Source organism: Bufo gargarizans, chromosome 3 (assembly GCF_014858855.1).
Source record: "Bufo gargarizans isolate SCDJY-AF-19 chromosome 3, ASM1485885v1, whole genome shotgun sequence".
Classification (NCBI taxonomy): domain Eukaryota; kingdom Metazoa; phylum Chordata; class Amphibia; order Anura; family Bufonidae; genus Bufo; species Bufo gargarizans.
The window spans coordinates 310,123,528-310,137,543 of NC_058082.1; the positions used below are offsets into that span (position 1 = coordinate 310,123,528).

General features: G+C 44.6%; 1 protein-coding gene across 1 annotated transcript in view; it reads right to left on the reverse strand.

Moving 5' to 3' along the window:
* The window catches only part of LOC122932433 (cytochrome P450 4F22), a 100,235-nt gene extending 87,249 nt beyond the window's left edge, over positions 1-12,986 (reverse strand). Inside the window, exon 1 of the mRNA XM_044286826.1 lies at positions 12,922-12,986. The gene's annotated coding sequence lies outside the window, so the exon portion shown is untranslated. The remainder of the gene's footprint in view (positions 1-12,921) is intronic.
* Positions 12,987-14,016: the final 1,030 nt, after the last annotated feature.

Here is a 14,016-nt window from a genome sequence, read left to right on the forward strand (position 1 = left end):
GCGCTTGTACTCGCGCATCTTCCTATCACGCTCCAGTGCAGGAAGTAAGGTGGGCACATTGTCTTTGTAGCGTGGATCCAGCAGGGTGGCAACCCAGTAGTCCGCACAGGTTAAAATGTGGGCAACTCTGCTGTCGTTGCGCAGGCACTGCAGCATGTAGTCGCTCATGTGTGCCAGGCTGCCCAGGGGTAAGGACAAGCTGTCCTCTGTGGGAGGCGTATCGTCATCGTCCTGCCTTTCCCCCCAGCCACGCACCAGTGATGGACCCGAGCTGCGTTGGGTGCCACCCCGCTGTGACCATGCTTCATCCTCATCCTCCTCCACCTCCTCCTCATCCTCGTCCTCCTCGTCCTCCAGTAGTGGGCCCTGGCTGGCCACATTTGTACCTGGCCTCTGCTGTTGCAAAAAACCTCCCTCTGAGTCACTTCGAAGAGACTGGCCTGAAAGTGCTAAAAATGACCCCTCTTCCTCATCCTCCTCCTCCTCCTCCTGGGCCACCTCCTGTTCCATCATCGCCCTAAGTGTTTTCTCAAGGAGACATAGAAGTGGTATTGTAACGCTGATAACGGTGTCATCGCCACTGGCCATGTTGGTGGAGTACTCGAAACAGCGCAACAGGGCACACAGGTCTCGCATGGAGGCCCAGTCATTGGTGGTGAAGTGGTGCTGTTCTGTAGTGCGACTGACCCGTGCGTGCTGCAGCTGAAACTCCACTATGGCCTGCTGCTGCTCGCACAGTCTGTCCAGCATGTGCAAGGTGGAGTTCCACCTGGTGGGCACGTCGCATATGAGGCGGTGAGCGGGAAGGCCGAAGTTACGCTGTAGCGCAGACAGGCGAGCAGCGGCAGGATGTGAACGCCGGAAGCGCGAACAGACGGCCCGCACTTTATGCAGCAGCTCTGACATGTCGGGGTAGTTGTGAATGAACTTCTGCACCACCAAATTCAGCACATGCGCCAAGCAAGGGATGTGCGTCAAATTGGCTAGTCCCAGAGCTGCAACGAGATTTCGCCCATTATCACACACCACCAGGCCGGGCTTGAGGCTCACCGGCAGCAACCACTCGTCGGTCTGTTGTTCAATACCCCGCCACAACTCCTGTGCGGTGTGGGGCCTGTCCCCCAAACATATGAGTTTCAGAATGGCCTGCTGACGTTTACCCCGGGCTGTGCTGAAGTTGGTGGTGAAGGTGTGTGGCTGACTGGATGAGCAGGTGGAAGAAGAGGAGGAGGAAGCCGAGAAGGAGGAGGTGGCAACAGGAGGCAAAGAATGTTGCCCTGCGATCCTTGGCGGCGGCAGGACGTGCGCCAAACAGCTCTCCGCCTGGGGCCCAGCTGCCACTACATTTACCCAGTGTGCAGTTAGGGAGATATAGCGTCCCTGGCCGTGCTTACTGGTCCACGTATCTGTGGTTAGGTGGACCTTGCTACAGATGGCGTTGCGCAGTGCACACTTGATTTTATCGGATACTTGGTTGTGCAGGGAAGGCACGGCTCTCTTGGAGAAGTAGTGCCGGCTGGGAACAACATACTGTGGGACAGCAAGCGACATGAGCTGTTTGAAGCTGTCTGTGTCCACCAGCCTAAATGACAGCATTTCATAGGCCAGTAGTTTAGAAATGCTGGCATTCAGGGCCAGGGATCGAGGGTGGCTAGGTGGGAATTTACGCTTTCTATCAAATGTTTGTGAGATGGAGAGCTGAACGCTGGCGTGTGACATGGTTGAGACGCTTGGTGACGGAGGTGGTGGTGGTGGTGTTGGTGGTACATCCCCTGTTTGCTGGGCGGCAGGTGCCAACGTTCCTCCAGAGGCGGAGGAAGAGGCCGAGGCGGCAGCAGCAGAATAGGCCGAGGCGGCAGCAGCAGAAGAGGTAGCAGGGGGAGCCTGAGTGACTTCCTTGGTTTTAAGGTGTTTACTCCACTGCAGTTCATGCTTTGCATGCAGGTGCCTGGTCATGCAGGTTGTGCTCAGGTTCAGAACGTTAATGCCTCGCTTCAGGCTCTGATGGCACAGCGTGCAAACCACTCGGGTCTTGTCGTCAGCACATTGTTTGAAGAAGTGCCATGCCAGGGAACTCCTTGAAGCTGCCTTTGGGGTGCTCGGTCCCAGATGGCGGCGGTCAGTAGCAGGCGGAGTCTCTTGGCGGCGGGTGTTCTGCTTTTGCCCACTGCTCCCTCTTTTGCTACGCTGTTGGCTCGGTCTCACCACTGCCTCTTCCTCCGAACTGTGAAAGTCAGTGGCACGACCTTCATTCCATGTGGGGTCTAGGACCTCATCGTCCCCTGCATCGTCTTCCACCCAGTCTTGATCCCTGACCTCCTGTTCAGTCTGCACACTGCAGAAAGACGCAGCAGTTGGCACCTGTGTTTCGTCATCATCAGAGACATACTGAGGTGGTATTCCCATGTCCTCATCATCAGGAAACATAAGTGGTTGTGCGTCAGTGCATTCTATGTCTTTCACCGCTGGGGAAGGGCTAGGTGGATGCCCTTGTGAAACCCTGCCAGCGGAGTCTTCAAACAGCATAAGAGACTGCTGCATAACTTGAGGCTGAGACAGTTTCCCTGGTATGCATGGGGGTGATGTGACAGACTGATGGGGTTGGTTTTCAGGCGCCATCTGTGCGCTTTCTGCAGAAGACTGGGTGGGAGATAATGTGAACGTGCTGGATCCACTGTCGGCCACCCAATTGACTAATGCCTGTACCTGCTCAGGCCTTACCATCCTTAGAACGGCATTGGGCCCCACCATATATCGCTGTAAATTCTGGCGGCTACTGGGACCTGAGGTAGTTGGTACACTAGGACGTGTGGATGTGGCAGAACGGCCACGTCCTCTCCCAGCACCAGAGGGTCCACTAACACCACCACGACCATGTCCACGTCCGCGTCCCTTACTAGATGTTTTTCTCATTGTTATGGTTCACCACAACAACAAATATATTATTTGGCCCAATGTATTGTATTCAAATTCAGCGGGATATAAATTTGAGGCCTAGTATTTAGGCGCTGGGTGACCGGTATGGATTTAGTGACAGAATTAGACTTGGAAATGCACAGAAGCGTGTGTGTGAAGTTATTCTGAATGACCCAATGTGCACCTTGAATATTATATACCCTTTTTGGGATAGATTTCAAATAGCTCTGATATAGCAGGAACCACTAAATTATGAAATTGCTAAATTGGGAATTGTACTTCAACCCAGAACAAAAAATGTGCTTTGACGGGCACTAAATAACTTTCCCAGCTACAACAGGACAGCGGTAACGAGAGATTTAGAGGGATTTAAATTTGAGGCCTAGTATTTAGGCGCTGGGTGACAGGTATGGGTTTAGTGACAGAATTAGACTTGGAAATACACAGTAGCGGGTGTGTGTGAAGTTATTCTGAATGACCCAATGTGCACCTTCAATATTATATACCCTTTTTGGGATAGATTTCAAATAGCTCTGATATAGCAGGAACCACTAAATTATGAAATTGCTAAATTGGGAATTGTACTTCAACCCAGAACAAAAAATGTGCTTTGACGGACACTAAATATCTTGCCCAGCAACAACAGTACAGCGGTAACGAGAGATTTAGCGGGATATAAATTTGAGGCCTAGTATTTAGGCGCTGGGTCACCGGTATGGATTTAGTGACAGAATTAGACTTGGAAATGCACAGAAGCGTGTGTGTGAAGTTATTCTGAATGACCCTATGTGCACCTTCAATATTATATACCCTTTTAGGGATAGATTTCAAATAGCTCTGATATAGCAGAAACCACTAAATTATGAAATTGCTAAATTGGGAATTGTACTTCAACCCAGAACAAAAAATGTGCTTTGACGGACACTAAATATCTTGCCCAGCAACAACAGTACAGCGGTGGGTAACGAGAGATTTAGAGGGATTTAAATTTGAGGCCTAGTATTTAGGCGCTGGGTCACCGGTATGGATTTAGTGACAGAATTAGACTTGGAAATGCACAGAAGCGTGTGTGTGAAGTTATTCTGAATGACCCTATGTGCACCTTCAATATTATATACCCTTTTAGGGATAGATTTCAAATAGCTCTGATATAGCAGAAACCACTAAATTATGAAATTGCTAAATTGGGAATTGTACTTCAACCCAGAACAAAAAATGTGCTTTGACGGACACTAAATATCTTGCCCAGCAACAACAGTACAGCGGTGGGTAACGAGAGATTTAGAGGGATTTAAATTTGAGGCCTAGTATTTAGGCGCTGGGTCACCGGTATGGATTTAGTGACAGAATTAGACTTGGAAATGCACAGAAGCGTGTGTGTGAAGTTATTCTGAATGACCCTATGTGCACCTTCAATATTATATACCCTTTTAGGGATAGATTTCAAATAGCTCTGATATAGCAGAAACCACTAAATTATGAAATTGCTAAATTGGGAATTGTACTTCAACCCAGAACAAAAAATGTGCTTTGACGGACACTAAATATCTTGCCCAGCAACAACAGTACAGCGGTGGGTAACGAGAGATTTAGAGGGATTTAAATTTGAGGCCTAGTATTTAGGCGCTGGGTCACCGGTATGGATTTAGTGACAGAATTAGACTTGGAAATGCACAGAAGCGTGTGTGTGAAGTTATTCTGAATGACCCTATGTGCACCTTCAATATTATATACCCTTTTAGGGATAGATTTCAAATAGCTCTGATATAGCAGAAACCACTAAATTATGAAATTGCTAAATTGGGAATTGTACTTCAACCCAGAACAAAAAATGTGCTTTGACGGACACTAAATATCTTGCCCAGCAACAACAGTACAGCGGTGGGTAACGAGAGATTTAGAGGGATTTAAATTTGAGGCCTAGTATTTAGGCGCTGGGTCACCGGTATGGATTTAGTGACAGAATTAGACTTGGAAATGCACAGAAGCGTGTGTGTGAAGTTATTCTGAATGACCCAATGTGCACCTTCAATATTATATACCCTTTTAGGGATAGATTTCAAATAGCTCTGATATAGCAGAAACCACTAAATTATGAAATTGCTAAATTGGGAATTGTACTTCAACCCAGAACAAAAAATGTGCTTTGACGGACACTAAATATCTTGCCCAGCAACAACAGTACAGCGGTAACGAGAGATTTAGAGGGATTTAAATTTGAGGCCTAGTATTTAGGCGCTGGGTGACAGGTATGGGTTTAGTGACAGAATTAGACTTGGAAATACACAGTAGCGGGTGTGTGTGAAGTTATTCTGAATGACCCTATGTGCACCTTCAATATTATATACCCTTTTAGGGATAGATTTCAAATAGCTCTGATATAGCAGAAACCACTAAATTATGAAATTGCTAAATTGGGAATTGTACTTCAACCCAGAACAAAAAATGTGCTTTGACGGACACTAAATATCTTGCCCAGCAACAACAGTACAGCGGTGGGTAACGAGAGATTTAGAGGGATTTAAATTTGAGGCCTAGTATTTAGGCGCTGGGTCACCGGTATGGATTTAGTGACAGAATTAGACTTGGAAATGCACAGAAGCGTGTGTGTGAAGTTATTCTGAATGACCCAATGTGCACCTTCAATATTATATACCCTTTTAGGGATAGATTTCAAATAGCTCTGATATAGCAGAAACCACTAAATTATGAAATTGCTAAATTGGGAATTGTACTTCAACCCAGAACAAAAAATGTGCTTTGACGGACACTAAATATCTTGCCCAGCAACAACAGTACAGCGGTAACGAGAGATTTAGAGGGATTTAAATTTGAGGCCTAGTATTTAGGCGCTGGGTGACAGGTATGGGTTTAGTGACAGAATTAGACTTGGAAATACACAGTAGCGGGTGTGTGTGAAGTTATTCTGAATGACCCAATGTGCACCTTCAATATTATATACCCTTTTTGGGATAGATTTCAAATAGCTCTGATATAGCAGGAACCACTAAATTATGAAATTGCTAAATTGGGAATTGTATTTCAACCCAGAACAAGAAATGTGCTTGAACGGACACTAAATAACTCGCCCAGCTACAGCACTAGGGACAGATTTAGCTGGATATAAATTTGAGGCCTAGTATTTAGGCGCTGGGTGACCGGTATGGATTTAGTGACAGAATTAGACTGGGATATGGCCAAAAAATAAACAGACTATTGCTGGTTAAATGCACTTGGTGTGACAGCTTCACCCTGATGTAGGCTTTAGCCAAAAAACAACCACACCATTGAGGGTTAAATGCACTTGGTGACAGGCGCAGCTTGCCCCTGATTTTGTATATGGCCAAAAAATGAACAGACTATTGCTGGTTAAATGCACTTGGTGTGACAGCTTCACCCTGATGTAGGCTTTAGCCAAAAAACAACCACACCATTGAGGGTTAAATGCACTTGGTGACAGGCGCAGCTTGCCCCTGATTTTGTATATGGCCAAAAAATGAACAGACTATTGCTGGTTAAATGCACTTGGTGTCACAGCTTCACCCTGATGTAGGCTTTAGCCAAAAAACAACCACACCATTGAGGGTTAAATGCACTTGGTGACAGGCGCAGCTTGCCCCTGATTTTGTATATGGCCAAAAAATGAACAGACTATTGCTGGTTAAATGCACTTGGTGTGACAGCTTCACCCTGATGTAGGCTTTAGCCAAAAAACAACCACACCATTGAGGGTTAAATGCACTTGGTCGCAGCTTGTGCTGGCGCACCACAAGACACAAAATGGCCGCCGATCACCCCAGAAAAATGAGACTGACAAACGGTCTGTGCAGCCTAAAAACAGTGAGCAATTGAGGATCAGCAGCTCAATGATCCACAGCTGCAGATCGATCAGTTAATCAAGTCCTTTGGAGGAGTTAATCTGCCTAATCTCGCCCTACTGTCGCAGCCGCAACCTCTCCCTACGCTAATCAGAGCAGAGTGACGGGCGGCGCTATGTGACTCCAGCTTAAATAGAGGCTGGGTCACATGGTGCTCTGGCCAATCACAGCCATGCCAATAGTAGGCATGGCTGTGATGGCCTCTTGGGGCAAGTAGTATGACGCTTGTTGATTGGCTGCTTTGCAGCCTTTCAAAAAGCGCCAAGAAAGCGTCACAAAAGCGCCAAGAAAGCGACGAACACCGAACCCGAACCCGGACTTTTACGAAAATGTCCGGGTTCGGGTCCGTGTCACGGACACCCCAAAATTCGGTACGAACCCGAACTATACAGTTCGAGTTCGCTCATCCCTAGTTGCGGCCTGTTTTTTTCTTTTTTTACCTTCCAGGTGGACCAACCGATCGACCAGCTGCAGCACCGATGTGCATTCTGACAGAAGCATTGCGCTGCTGTCAGATTACACGCAAGTCGGTGTATGCGGCGCTGCAAGACGGGATTTTCTCCTCTGCAGTGACAGATACGTTTGCCAAGGCATACGAGCTGAGGAGGAGGCGGCGTTCCTATGCTTTGGCAAACACTTTGTATATATATAAAAAAAATAAAAAATAAAAATCCCGGCAATGATTTATTCATCCACATCGATTGATGCGAATGGAGAAATCTGGTTTGCCAGGGCATACGAGCTAAGTGGGTATGGATGTAGGGCGGAGCTCCTATGTCCTGGCAGACGCCTTTCCCCTCCATTTTTTTTTTTTGGCAGAGATTTTTTCATCCACATTGATCAATGCGAATGAAGAAATCTGTGCCTTTCATTTTTTTCTTTCAGCCCAGGGGCTGAACGGAAAAAAAAATCTCATTACCTGTATGCTCAATATAAGGAGAATAGCAGAAACTCCTAATGCTGGCCATACATGTAATGATTGCGGAGACCCTCAAATGCCAGGGCAGTACAAACACCCCACAACTGACCCCATTTTGGAAAGAAGACACCCCAAGGTATTTGCTGAGGGGCATATTGAGTCCATGAAAGATTGAAATTTTTGTCCTAAGTTAGCGGAAAGTGAGACTTTGTGAGAAAAACCCCCAAAAAAATCAATTTCCGCTAACTTTTGCGGAAAAAAAAAAATTCTATGAACTTGCCAGGCCCCTCATTGGATACCTTGGGGTGTCTTCTTTCCAAAGTGGGGTCACATGTGGGGTATTTATACTGCCCTGGCTTTTTAGGGGCCCTAAAGCGTGAGAAGAAGTCTGGGATCCAAATGTCTAAAAATGCCCTCCTAAAAGGAATTTGGGCACCTTTGCGCAGCTAGGCTGCAAAAAAGTGTGACACATCTGGTATCGCCGTACTCAGGAGAAGTTGGGGAATGTGTTTTGGGGTGTCATTTTACATATACCCATGCTGGGTGAGATAAATATCTTGGTCAAATGCCAACTTTGTATAAAAAAAATGGGAAAAGTTGTCTTTTGCCAAGATATTTCTCTCACCCAGCATGGGTATATGTAAAATGACACCCCAAAACACAATCCCCAACTTCTCCTGAGTACGGCGATACCAGATGTGTGACATTTTTTTGATGCCAAGGTGGGCAAAGGGACCCATATTCCAAAGTGCACCTTTCGGATTTCACCAGTCATTTTTTACAGATTTTGATTGCAAAGTACTTCTCACACATATGGGCCCCTAAATTGCCAGGGCAGTATAACTACGCCACAAGTGACCCCATTTTGGAAAGAAGACACCCCAAGGTATTCTGTGAGGGGCATGGCGAGTTCCTAGAATTTTTTATTTTTTGTCGCAAGTTAGTGGAATATGAGACTTTGTAAGGAAAAAAGAGAAAAAAAAAAAATCATCATTTTCCGCTAACTTGTGACAAAAAAAATAAAAAATCTAGGAACTCGCAGTGCCCCTCACGGAATACCTTGGGGTGTCTTCTTTCCAAAATGGGGTCATTAGTAGCGTAGTTATACTGCCCTGGCAATTTAGGGGCCCAAATGTGTGAGAAGTACCTTGCAATCAAAATGTGTAAAAAATGGCCTGCAAAATCTGAAAGGTGCACTTTGGAATATGTGCCCCTTTGCCCACCTTGGCTGCAATAAAGTGTCACACATGTGGTATCGGCGTACTCAGGAGAAGTTGGGGAATGTGTTTTGGGGTGTCATTTTACATATACCCATGCTGGGTGAGAAAAATATCTTGGTCAAATGCCAACTTTGTATAAAAAAAATGGGAAAAGTTGTCTTTTGCCAAGATATTTCTCTCACCCAGCATAGGTATATGTAAAATGACACCCCAAAACACATTCCCCAACTTCTCCTGAGTACGGCGATACCAGATGTGTGACACTTTTTTGCTGCCAAGGTGGGCAAAGGGGCACATATTCCAAAGTGCACCTTTCGGATTTCACCGGTCATTTTTTACACATTTTGATTGCAAAGTTCTTCTCACACATTTGGACCCCTAAATTGCCAGGGCAGTATAACTACCCCACAAGTGACCCCATTTTGGAAAGAAGACACCCCAAGGTATTCTGTGAGGGGCATGGTGAGTTCCTAGAATTTTTAATTTTTTGTCGCAAGTTAGTGGAATATGAGACTTTGTAAGAAAAAAAATAAAAGAAAAAATCATCATCATTTTCCGCTAACTTGTGACAAAAAATAAAAAGTTCTATGAACTCACTATGCCCATCAGCGAATACCTTAGGGTGTCTACTTTCCGAAATGGGGTCATTTGTGGGGTTTTTCTACTGTCTGGGCATTGTAGAACCTCAGGAAACATGACAGGTGCTCAGAAAATCAGAGCTGTTTCAAAAAGCGGAAATTCACATTTTTGTACCATAGTTTGTAAACGCTATAACTTTTACCCAAACCATTTTTTTTTTTTCCCAAACATTTTTTTTTTATCAAAGACATGTAGAACAATAAATTTGGCGAAAAATTTATATATGGATGTCGTTTTTTTTGCAAAATTTTACAGCTGAAAGTGAAAAATGTCATTTTTTTGCAAAAAAATCGTTATATTTTGATTAATAACAAAAAAAGTAAAAATGTCAGCAGCAATGAAATACCACCAAATGAAAGCTCCATTAGTGAGAAGAAAAGGAGGTAAAATTCATTTGGGTGGTAAGTTGCATGACCGAGCGATAAACGGTGAAAGGAGTGTAGTGCCGAAGTGTAAAAAGTGGCCTGGTCATTAAGGGGGTTTCAGCTAGCGGGGCTGAAGTGGTTAATAGTGACTTTCACAGTGACCACCCCTTTAACAGTGACTTTGACAGTGACTGCCCTTTTACCACTAACTGCCCCTTTAATAGTGAATTTCACAGTGCCCGCCCCTTTAACAGTGACTTTTACAGTGCCCGCGCCTTTAACAGGGACCTTCATAGCGCCTGCCCCTTTAATAATAGTGACCTCCACAGTGCCCATCCCTTTAATAACAGTGACTTCCACAGTGCCCGCCCCTTTAAGCAGTAAAGAAAAATGGCTAGGTTGTTATGGAAACCTGAAGTAAACCTGTGTTTATGGCAGTTGGGATTTGAAGAGAAAGACTTGCAGACTTGTATTGGCTAATGTGGGTCATTATTTGGGAATATCTCAGGAACGGTACGTCCTAGAGAGCTGAGAGTCTAAAACCTTCTCGAACACCTGATGTAACTGTGTGCCAAATTTGGTGAAGATCGGTCCAGTCGTTTGGTCGGTCATAAAGAACGTCCAGACAGACAGACAGAGACAGACAGACAGAAATTAATTTTTATATATATATAAGAGATATAAGCTTCTATTACTTAAAAAAAAGGCACAGATGAAAAAAAAAAAAAATCTGCACCAGACAGGGACAGGAATTAGGGAAGGATGGGGGAGGGGGGATATTAGGGATCTGGAACTTCTGCTGAAAAAAAATAAATGAAAAAAATCACTGCAGCAGATGTTCCAGGTGTTCTTTTCTTTCCACAGGTACCAGTAAGCAGTGGTGGTGGGCCACAAGTCCCAGCAAGCAGATACAGCACAAAGGGGCACATGTCAACTCTGCATGCAGTCTCCTGCTAGAATGGCTGCATGCAGAGGGATTCTTCCGATTCCCTTTGCTGCTGTAGCGCTGCCATTGGCTGTAGCGTTGTTCCAGCCAATCGCAGCGCTGGCAGGGGAAGCCAAACACTGGAGTCCCCTGCCTGACCTCGGAGAAGACAGGGGCAGACTAGTTCAGCACTGGTCACCTCCACATGACCCCCCCCCCCCCCCCCCCCCGCAGCTCCATACTGCTTCCAGTGCTGCGATGTGCCGGTCTTCATTGAGGGAGGTAATCAGTTCTCATTGCTAATGACCGCAAAAGCCACAAAACTACGCGACCATTAACAATGAAGACCGACTAAGACTACTTGCACACTGGCGTTTTGGCTTTCCGTTTGTGAGATCCGTTCAGGGCTCTCACAAGCGGTCCAAAATGGATCAGTTTTGCCCCAATGCATTCTGAATGGAAAAGGATCCGCTCAGAATGCATCAGTTTGCCTCCGGTCAGTCTCCATTCCGCTTTGGTCTGACGAAACTGAGCCAAACGGAACCCTCCTGGCACACAATGTAAGTCAATGGGAACGGATCAGTTTTCTATGACACAATATGGCACAATAGAAAACGGATCCATCCTCCATTGACTTTCAATGGTGTTCAAGATGGATCCTTCTTGGCTATGTTAAAGAGAATACAAACGGATCCGTTCTGAATGGATGCATGCGGTTGTATTATCTGAACGGATCCGTCTGTGCAGATCCATGACGGATCCGAACCAAACGCGAGTGTGAAAGTAGCCCTAACAATGTGGTTCTAATTAGTTATTTGAAGCCTACTGCTGCTCGTATGGCTACATGATTCTTATAACTTAAGGTGGTTGTACCCTAACGGTGAACCATATTAATAATCCTGGCCCCATTTTTCATAATTTTTACATAAATTCAGCCATTGTCAGACTGGGATGCCTAGGGCCCACCAGTAAAATACATTCAGGGGGCCCATTGTACAGCTACATGCAAAAAATACCTTACCCCCATTTGCAAATCCCGATAATACATATGGGATCATTTATCAAACAGTTGTAAAGTAGAACTAGCTTTGTTGCCCATAGCAACCAATCAGATTCAACCTTTTATTTTTGAGAGCTCCTTTGGAAAATGAAAGGTGGAATGGGATTGGTTGCTATAGGCACCTAAACCAGTTCTACTTTACACCAGTTTGATAAATGACCCGAATATTTTTTCAGTAGTAGCCGCTACCTATCGTGTGCATCAGACTGTTCTGTCCTGGAGACCTTTTCAGTATTCTGCTAACTAGCTTTTTCCTTGGACATGGGCCCTATTGGCTATGTAAACCTGGAAAACGTGCCAACACAGAAGCAACCAGCAGCAGCACCCTGCACGATAATTAATGATGAGGGGCCCTGCAGGGTTGCTGAGAAGGTGGGTTCCTAGGAAAGAGGATACTGGCTGGTCTGTTTCTGTACCTCCTGATGATTCTCTGATAATATAATGGGTGGTTTGCCTTTATATGAAGGACTTGTCTGGTTCAGATGCTGTCTGCTGCCTATCTGTATGTATTATTGTCAAGTGCCACTTGTGTAGGTGGTGGGGGATTGAGGGCCCACCAGTGGACACATCTGCTCCCCTGTGGGCCAGTCTGAGCCCAAATTCAAGCATCCCACTTTACTAACAGCAAGTCTCCTCCTTATTCTATAAATGACCAGAACATCCTATAACAAATGAAAAGTGCAGACTTGCTGAAAATTGTAATTTCACAACAGCCAGAGAGTCAGGGATAGCAGACAAAGATAACACATCGTTCATCCAGTACTACAGCAAATAAGACATATTGTAAGCTTCTGTCATTAAGGGTGCAGCCACACCATCAGGTTTCTGCATGTAGTTTTGGAGACCAAAATCAGAAGTGGATCATAAAAGGAGAGAAAGTATAAAGTACAGATACAACTTCTCCTCCTTTTTGAATTCACTCCTGGTTTTGGCTTCCAAAACTGCATGCAGAAACCTGACCATGTAGCTGTTTTCTAATAGAGAAAAGGGGGACCTTACCTGAGCAGAACACCAGATAAGTCTGCAGTACAAACTTCAGCAGTAACACTTCCTGTAACCACAGGCTTGTCATCTGGGCTCGCCCATATCTGTGACCAATAAATAGCTGTAGTAGAATGGCAAGTGTCCAAAAACTATTCATTGTAGTGTGTCTCCACCAAGGGGTCAAATGCTGGAACTCCTTGCTTTTTTTTAACCCCTTACTGACCAGCCTGTTTTGGGCCTTAATGACTAAGAGTTTTTGTTCCTTTTTTTCATCGTCGCCTTCTAAGAGATTTACCTTTTTTATCTTTCCATCTATGTAGCTGTATGAGAGCTTGTTTTTCGTACAAGTTGTACTTCTTAATGGTGCCATTTTGGGGTATACATAACTTTCTGATTAACTCTTTCTGGGAGGGAGAAGAGAGTTTTTACAGTATAAATTTTACGGCGTTCATTTTTCGGTATAAATACCAAATACGTATAGTTTTTTGTGCAAGAAAATCTTCTTGAATTGCCGCTTCCCAAGACCCATAACTTTTTTTATTTTTATTTCTATGGAGTTGTGTGAGGGCTTGATTTTTGCAGAACGGCTTGTAGTTTTTATTGGTATCATTTTGGAGTAAAGTACTCCCTTTGATCGCTTGCTATTACATTTTTTTGGTGGCAACTAAGCATAAATTAGAAATTATGCCATAAAAAAAAAAAAAATTGGGGGCATTTACCGTAGAGAATTAATTACATGATATTTCTGTAGTGCTGGTCATTATGTACGTGGCAATACCAAACATATGGGGGATAATTGTTTTTGCAATTTTTTTCATTGAAAAATGTTTCAATGGAAAAAAAAACAGTTTTTACTGGAATTTGGTTTTTTAAAATGTTTTTTTTTCTTTCCTTTTTTTTACCACTGACTGAAATAGGTGCAACCACATTTCATTTGCACCAAATGTATAGGGTGGCCCACAAAAAAGTAGCCCGCATTCAGCGATAGTATGACAAGATGAACAAGCAAGTGGATTTATTTATTTTTTATTACCGTCACAAAAGTCACAAAAGATGCTGAAAGTGGTCGCCGTTCAGGTTTATGCATCTTTGGGCACATCAGATTATGTT